At 39.2% G+C, this 9,494-nt stretch overlaps 1 protein-coding gene across 4 annotated transcripts in view; it reads right to left on the bottom strand.

Annotated features, from left to right (window-relative positions):
• fhod3b (formin homology 2 domain containing 3b) overlaps positions 1 to 9,494 on the bottom strand; it is a 91,586-nt gene that overhangs the window by 37,205 nt on the left and 44,887 nt on the right. The window lies entirely within an intron of this gene.

Raw genomic sequence — 9,494 nt, 5'->3', positions numbered from 1 at the left:
AAATCACGGAATAAGCTTTGACCACTAGCCACCACAATGACTAAGAAACAAGTCATGTATCTATCAGTTATGGAAACTGTACTGAGCAGTAAAGATACATCTGAGGAGATGGTTCAAATGATGACATTTTTTTCTGCAGATCCTCTGGCAATCCTTGACTCTGTGCAGTCTGCAGGATCCGCCAGGGAGTGGCAGTGTTGAGCACCAGGAAAGTGGCTTACTCATCACTGCTGTGTGAACACTCTCTGACTCAGCAAAACCTGCCAGTTGCTGTTGCAGACACAGCAGCATGCAGTGCATTGCAGTTTAATGCAGAGCAGCTGCAGGTCAGATTGTTCAGTCCTTAGTAAACTCTGCAGTGGCTCTTCTTTTTCATCTCTCCCCCCTGTCACATCCAAATTAACATCATCTACAACAACAGAGAAACAAATAATGCTGCAACAAATACAGTCTCTACACAAAGCATAAATAATTTAGAGAAAAACTGCTCTCGACTAAAACTTTAGAGTGAGAAATTCACACTGTTGACTGGATACATTTGGGACAGCAGAGCAACAGTCTCCTGTTCATTATTGCTGTTGGCTGTGTGAGCTGAAGACTAAATCCCTTCAGCTGATGAACTGAGACAAAGACAGGGCCAGGGTTCGCTACGCCTGCCAGTTTTGTGGCCAGACACTTTATGCTTCTACACACTCAACCAGACAAAGTAAAAACTCAAAGTTTGATGTCTCTGAGAGGATTTCCAGTGACACGCAACAGATTTCATAACACACATGAAGCCTTCCACTCAGTAAAAACCCTCTGCTGGCACTGTGACAACGTGCAGACTGAGTCACGATGCTAAAATAGTAACCTATTTTTTCAGAAAAGTCTGTTGTTATGAGGGCTTCTGCATTGTCAATTGCTGAGCAGAAACGACTGATGATCTTTGTCTCTGTATAATTGTCAAAGCCTGTCCAGTTTGTTGACTGAAACGAACATGCACCTCCATGCCATTAATCTAATAAGGTAAAATGTGCTACTCTTAGAAACGTTCGGGGCCACAAATAAATCTACAGTCTGAACGCAAAGTGCTGTGTTGGGAACATACGGAACAAACAGATTTCTGATATAAGACTGAGCTTGATGATTGAGTATGTGAGATTTTTAAATCGTACTCGCAATTTAACAGGGAGTCAATGAAGAAAAAGTAAATTAGGAGAAATAAAATGTCTCAAATTTATGTTCATCAGAAATCTTAGTGCAGTATTTTGGCTAAACTTAAAGCTTTTTCCTTTTTTTGACTTTCTGGTAGTAAAAATTACAGTAAGAAAATGTTCATAATACTAATCTTTTGCATTAAAGTCATAATTAAGGGGGATGATGAAGTGCCAAAGCGATTAGCTTCCTTTGTTTTTATTGGGTAATGTCCCTTACTAACCTGTTGCCTCACACTGCTGGTCAGGTGGCTGAAAGAAGGGTAAAATACTTTCTTTCACTTAAAAACAAAATAGGTTCAGTTGTTTGAAATTGAAACTTTGTGCAAAAACACCATTAAATATTAAGACTACCACATACTGATCTCAGTAAGGCGCCTCTGAGGTCATCTGAACTTATTCTGCATTTATATTACACAGATACATTACATATAGAATGATATAAACTGTACCAATGAGAGGACTGTTAGCCCTGTTGTCAGAGGAATTTCTTACCCCACATTTTCCTTTCACTAAACTTTCTATTATTGTTTGCACTCTAAGAACACCTAGACTATATTATGCTGTGTTCAATGAATCTATAAGCTGTGTTTAACTTTTTGGAATAAATTACTCAACCCCATTTTTCACAGTATCCTAATCTAATGAGATGCACCTCACCTGTATGAGGTTGGAGAGTATTGTTTTAATTCATTTTTCATACCAATATTGCACAGCTTTACAACGGTATCACCTGATACCGTACAACGGTACATCTTGCTCCAAATTTTAAGATCTTAATATGTTCTGCGTTCAGGGCTTTGTGTGGCTCCCTCTTGAGTAGATGAGTACTGGTCTTTATGGGGAAGTCACCCCGAATCACTGGCTGCAGCATCCTCGAGGAATAAATTCTGCAACTCCAGAGGTACTGTCAGGGCCAAACTGCGTGATGTTGGCGATTTATGTCTTTGTAAATAACAGGAAGGAAGCCTGACTGCAACTTTTCAGTTTGAGGCCCCTAACTGTGCAAGTTGGGGTCACATTGTAGTTTTAAAACATGCCATAAAACTGACACATCTTTGTGGTTGCATTTTTTTTTTTTTGGCTCACTTTTTATCACTAAAATCTCTTGCAACGTTATTATACACGGGGTTATAAAACTGAGGAGCATAAAAGTATAAAAATGTAAAGATACTGCACATATTTAATAAATCAAGACTAAACACATCTTATACTAGGCATTACCCTAATGCCACAAGGTTTTAAAATAACACTACTCCCTCCTGGAGGTCACAGTATAGCCAGCTCTATTGCTCTGAACCACAGGAAGACGACTAGAAGTTTGAATTAGGGGATCTTCAAACAGACAAACTCTCGGATCAGTGAAGTGGAAGAACACAGTAATAACTCTGGGTTACTCATCGCACCTTCACAACAAAAAGCGAGCTTGATTTGTGGTGATACTTAACCCCAACTTTAATCAGTGCTCCTTTTCTTCTAAACTGTTGCGACTGCTCAGTGTCCACGTGGACACTGGTCATTAATCAGTCAGCGGAAAAATTACACCGAGCATTGCTGAGGAGTCTGGGATGGTTCTGCTTGGCACATGAATCAACACTTGGGTTGCTGTTGAGTTCGACTGTATCCCACCAATGGGTTCCCTGTGAGTCCGTCAATCAGCAACAACGAAACAGACAAATTCTTCCATGTACAGCTTTGTTGCGTTTGTACAAAGGGCTTGTGCATCTCTACTTAGCCATGTAGTTTGGACTGCAATAAAACTGTCAGAAAGTTATTCGTGCCTCGCATTAAACGAAGCCCATCTGCAGGAACAGACAGTTCCTTCACTGTCCCCGTCCACAGTCCACACACTGATGTTCCTCCCAGAGGCCTGTGTTTAATGAGAAATAACTCAGTGGAGATTAGTTCCATACCACTTGGCACAGATATGCACCCAAAAGAACGGGCCCTCTCCATTTCCCTATTTAGGAAGAAACCTGGGAGCTTATTTATCCACAGGAAATGTTTGGGTCCCCAATCAACGTGCATATGAAACCATACTAAAAACTTCAGTCTCAATCTCTTACAACATTCACCATATAGTCTGGCATTGGGCAAGAGCGAGCTCAGAGAACAAAGGAAGACATGAAACATCAAGGCTGATTTTAATGTGATTTCACCTATTAAAGCCAGAATAGCTGAATAAACAAACTGTGACAGTCATGTAACTTTACACACGCAAAAACATACGACTAGCATTTCAACTGTTGTTTTCATCTTCCAGCCTCCAGTGATGCTGCTGATTCTTCATCACACCGACATGAGATTGTGAGGGTATATTAACCTTCAGCAAAACTACCACTGTTCCAGTGTGGTAAAATTCAAGCAAAAATTTTAAAATACATAAAATGACTTAATTGGTTTTATAAAAATAAAAAAATAAAAAAAAATGGACAGTGTATTACTATAATTAGGACTGAGCTAAATAATATACGTTGGCATCTGAATATGATAATGTAACAAAGCACATTGCAATGAATTAGATTGAGTAAAACCTGCAATATTTAGCTATGGTGATCTTTTTTTTTTTTTTTTGCCATGATGAAATGGAACAATTATTACTGCTGGTGTTCGCACATATATTGTCATAATATTGATTTTTGTAACTAAAATGAGTTTTATGAAAGCTTTTATTTTGACACACAGATAAGCAGTGATTGTTCTAATAACAGTCTGACACCGTCGACATTAACAGGTTAGTAACTGATGTTTTGAAATATCCAGCCCGAAGTTTTAATTTACACATGATACAGCACAACATTTTCAAAGATTCAAGTTTTACGTTTTGGTTTAAATGGTGAACCTTACAAATATAGTAGATGCATATTTGACCAGGTTATGTTTCTGGCCAGCTTGATTGTAGCTTGGCTCGTTATTATACTGTAAATCACTGATAAAAATTAGAATAACATTAACAAGATTGAACATGGTTTAAAGTGCAAAACTGTGAAATAAGCTTTAAGAGCAAGTTTGAAAATGTGGTCTTTTGGTGTAACTTGAAGTTGGTGACTGGTAATGACTAAACCACACAATTTCTTAGTGATGTTAGAAAGATTCTGACATAATCAAAATTAGTATGTAATTTTGATGAGCATCATGCTCAGTTTTATTAGAACCAAGTGCAGCGAAATGACTTTCCAGCATCTGGTTCTTTTGATGCATCATCCTTGTGCAACAATAGACTCTAGTATAATAGAGCATTACAGTAGGTACAGCTGGAGAGGTACAGCATTCAATTATTTATTAACAGAACAGTCATAAATATTATAGTAAAGTTTCTATCCACATGAATGTGCTGCGAATAAAAAGCTGTTGTGGTGAGTTCATGTCCTCAGGCAGCTCATGGCTTTGATGATGTTTAAGCTACTCCTAACAAGACAACTTAAAAAAAAAAGAAAGAAGTAAATCTGCACTGTGTTGCTTTACAGATACTGAAGTTCTGTGAATCCTATTCCAACAATTTCCAGATCCCTGTTTCAATTTTCTGAGTCATCGGTTGCTTTTTATTTATATTTGTATGCCAATCTGAACTGCAAACCTGTCCACATCCCTCATTGTTTGACATCTAACAAATTGTGAGAAATTGTTTGCCTTTCAGTCATTGCCTTTTTCATTTTACATCTTGAAAACTCTTTAAAATGTTTAGTTGCTCATCTGTTCACATGCCTTCAGTTCCAGGGAGTGCTATAAAATGAACAGGATGACTACCACTGCTCATGCATCGCGCAGCAGGCGGAACACATAAACCAAATCCGAAGCACAGCCAGGAAACCCACAAGGACCCCACTGGGGAGCAAAACCTCACGCAGACTGGTGTAAATTAAACTCTGTTTACTTTCTCTGCTAGATGTGTCAACCTAAAAGTACAGGAGGAGGATCTTTTACACACTACTGTGACGCATGTGTAAAATTTTTATTGTAATCCACAGTAAAATCAACAGCTTTAATGTAAGAGATGCTGAAATATGGATCCGACATTTTGCTATGTCAACGACAGGAAACAATGATCCAGGAAAGGGAGCTGAAAATATTACATTTAGTTTGGCGATTTTACTCCAATCACAAAATCGTATTATTGTGTGTAACTGCAAACCAAAGTAAAACTTTTGCAATAATACAAAGCAGTCAGCACTTCTCATAAATAAGGATTAACTTGGCCTTTATTATCTTACAAAAAAAAAAAAATCAAGTATGTTTGTAGATAAGAAATAAAGACTGGTATGACAAAATTCAACTTGTGTTCTCTCACTTTGTTACAGTGTTACTACATAAGGCACTGGTCCAACAAAGTATAAAACATTATCAATATTTAATTTTAAGCCACAGATGGACTGCAAGAAGATCAAAAACAGGTAAAATGTTGATAGCTTAAATAAAGTTACACCCCACAGAAATTGTATTTCTGTGAAATAAAATGTTCCGTGTTTAAGTTTGTGATGGTAGGACAGAAATATATTTTCCCGACATTCTTATGTCATCTGACAGTTTTTAGTAAAGATTTGCGTGCAAAAAGTCACTTTACTGCAGTTTGAAAACCACAAGGTTCCCTTATCATCCTCCTCCTCACTCTGTGGTTACAACATCATTTTGTGTCCTCATTCACCCTTATTTTTTTATTCCCAAATTGTATGATTATTGCTCTGAGAGTAGCTCTGACTAGCATGTTCTCTTGTCTTTCTCATTTTGAAAAGTGCCTAAGAATTTTTTTTTTTTTTTGTCTTGTCTGTTTATACCCCAGAGAAACAGGAAGTGATCAATTACTTAACAGGTAATTGGTTTCCTGATCAATTAAAAAAAATAAATACTTTAAATCACAAAAATGCTTCACATTTACCTTTTCAATGCTACAAGAAACCTCAAGTAGTGATTCAGAAGATAATACATAAATTACACTTTTTGTTTAATTGCAATTTTGTGTGTTGATGCTGCAATAACAGATTAATGTACTTCAACTTTTTTTTAAACACATTTTCAGCAGACATGCCAATAGGTGTGGAGGTTTGTGTGTAGCAACAGGACTGGTTCGGTTAACATTGGTTAGTCAGTCACAAGCCGGAGCAACACATCCATGGGAACCTTTTTTTTTTTTCCACTGGTCAGTAAACAGAGGTCCAGGCTGAGGTCAGCTAAACTGCAGCCATTTGTGAGAGTGCTGTCTCATGTTTGCAACATCTCTGCTTGGCATGTGGAAGGATAAAAGGTTACTGCTTTTTTTTTTTTTTTTTTTTTTTTTTTATCCCCCACCCCCAGTATTTTTACAAGAAGCAGTCGAGTTTACAATNCATGTTTGCAACATCTCTGCTTGGCATGTGGAAGGATAAACTGTTTTTTTTTTTTTTTTTTTTTTTTTTTGCTTTTTATTTTCATCCCCCAGTATTTTTACAAGAAGCAGTCGAGTTTACAATGTCAAGTCACGAAACACAAAAGAACAACAACAGCATAATATTCTTATGTTCCCTTTGTTTCTTTGTTGCTCTGTAAGCAAAGTTGCCCAAGTTTATGAAGAGAAAACTCAAGACATTAAGGAGGACGACCTCCCAGCAGATCCATTGGACGGCATTATGCTATTTTGTGGTCTGAGGTTTCCACCATGGCTGTAAGGTATGATGAATGATGGGTCAATAAAAGCAGCTAATAGCACTCAGGCACAGATCAATTTGAACAGGTTTATATAGTGAGCACAGACCAACTTTGGACCAGAAAAAAAACCTGTACAATTATAAGAGGCAACAAGCTTCACACTCCAGAGGGGGAGAAAAAGGAATTAATTAATTTGTTCCTGTTACCTGGAGTTTATTCTTAAATGCTTTGGAAGTTGTGATAGAAGACACATGGGCATGATGGTTTGGATTAGGGAAAAACAGAGTCAGGCCACACAGATCGAAGAACCTCGTGTCACTGGCAGCAAACCTCACAGGAAGGCTGCAGAGGACCCACGGGGAGTAAAAGTTATGGGAAGAAAGAGAAATTAAAATCAACAAATAGACACTTAACCTTTTGATGGAAAAAAAATAAGTCCTAACAATGCCGGAACGGGACTCAAACTGTGCTGCTCTGAACACAATAAAAAGAGTTTGAAAAAAAAGCATAAATCGTGGAGTGAGGACACGTGTTCCTTCAGGGATGTTAATGACAGTGTTAGGGGTGTGCAAATAAACCACGGTAATTCGTTTTGATTCGACTTCCTTTCCAGATGCCGGACCTTCTCTTCACGCTGCTCCGGAGAGCACGGCATCTGCAGCCCGCTGGGAGAGGAGAGGAGATCGGATTACAGAGCTGTGACATTCGATCCGGGTGGAGGCATGTGACACTAGAGTGTGCTTTAATAAACACTAATGCTACCCCACAGAGCTCCACAATGCTCACCGGTGAGATTAAGAGCAATTGTTTATATACCTGCATCGAGGGAAAGTTTTCGTTTTTGTTGGTTCCCGAAATCTCCTCTGGAAGACAGGAGTAGCATCTTAGTTTGGAGTGAAATCTGTTTTAGTGTGTTACTGATTATGTGACAAGAAACCTCAAGTAGGTTTCTGAAGGCAATTGGCTTCACTGGATTTTATTAGGGGGCATCAGAGTAAAGTGGGCTGAGAACAACTGCACGGCACGCATTTAAATTGTGTGTGGGGAATAATATTGCAAAACATGTATTAGTTTCGTTCTTCTCTATGCATTATTCTGTGACGCTCTAGCACATAAAGTCTTCATAAAATGTTGCGAGGTTTGTGGCTGTAACATGAAAAGACGGGACAAAACTGAAGGCGTGTGAATGCTCCCGCCCTCTTCTGTACATCCGTCTTTTACTGCTGTTCTGCACTGCATACGCTGAGCCATCGCCCGGTTATGCTCTTCAGGTTATGAGCCTCCAGGTTAAACATTTTGCAAATTTACCATCAAGATAAAAATCTGACACGGAGCACGAGAAGCAGCGGAGGGAAAGTGACGGTGGAATCTGCAAAATTCCAGACAAGGAGAGAGCCGTGACAGCGAGGCTGATGTGAAGACAGACAAATCTTTTATTAGAGCCCAGCCTCTCTAATGAGTCATTCCTTTGCTGCCAGGTGGGGGTGACCCTCCCAACACCCAGTAAATACCCTCCTTTTCTTGCCTCCTCTTTTCTTCGCTGACACCCTTTCACCTCCTCAGCAGGGCTTCCCCCACACTCACGAGTGCTGACACAGATATGTAGTGGAGCGGAGAGCAAGAGAAAAAGTGGGAACCCATTCAGCGGGCCAGACAAAAGCCTGACACAGATATAAACTAGGTGATCAACAGCTAAAATGGGACTGCTTAAGGCGGTTGTTGTTATGGCAATATTCTATAAACCCTGTAGCTTTGGTTTGTTCTACAGCATTATGACCAACTTTTTGTAGAGAGATGGACCCGGGCTACTCCACATGTGGTTCCTTGGCCGATGACTGAGCCAAACAGCTTTTCTGACTACAGTAAAATGTGCACATAGATGCAGGGCCAGATGCCTAAAGAATGAGATTTTAACTCCCAGTCCATATATTTTGCTATCACATGTGAGCATGTACAGTATACTTCTATTTTATGCTGGGATTTTATATGCTCATCCATAAAAGCACAGGTCTGCAATGCCAAGTTCTTTTGGAGTTTTTTTATATTGCTTAAAATGGGAAAAAGAAAACAAAAAAGATTTTCTTCAGTTGTCAGCAATTAAGCAGATTTTTTAAAAATGTAAAAAGTGCGAAAAAGACGCCCAAACTTATTTTCTCTCACTTTACTTGGCCTCTCTGCCCCTGACTTTCCTCTGCTCCCCCTTCATCTTGACAACCTGACACGTGGGGAACTGCACCAGTGCAAACTCTGTCCAATAAACACAGCTGAGTCGAGACCACATCTATTTCAGACCGGGCTCTATGAATAGGAAGCAAACACATGTGTCACAGTACACCATCTTATTTCCATACTGGCCACCCGGTGACTGACTGCCCTTAATGGAAAGGAGATGTTGAAACACCTGGTTTTTGCACAAATGGGATCCATTGCAGCCTTCCCCCAGTTCCTTTTACGTTTTTTGATGTTTTTTTTATTTGTTTTTTTTATATGAATATATTTGTCAAGGGGACATGTGGTTCCTCTTGTCCTCTTGTTGTGTATTACAGATTTTCCACCAAACTAGCCATGGTTCTTAAACCTTGCCCTATTTTTAATGCCCAGAGGCCTTCACCTGTGGTCTTCACCTTCCAGGCCTTCTCCAGTTCCTCTCTGAGGCCCTGGTATTTCTCCATTTTCTCG

The sequence above is a fragment of the Poecilia formosa genome, unplaced genomic scaffold, assembly GCF_000485575.1.
Source record: "Poecilia formosa unplaced genomic scaffold, Poecilia_formosa-5.1.2 Scaffold253, whole genome shotgun sequence".
Lineage (NCBI taxonomy): Eukaryota > Metazoa > Chordata > Actinopteri > Cyprinodontiformes > Poeciliidae > Poecilia > Poecilia formosa.
Note: the sequence above shows the minus strand (reverse complement) of the source record. Positions and strands in the feature narration are given on the sequence as shown.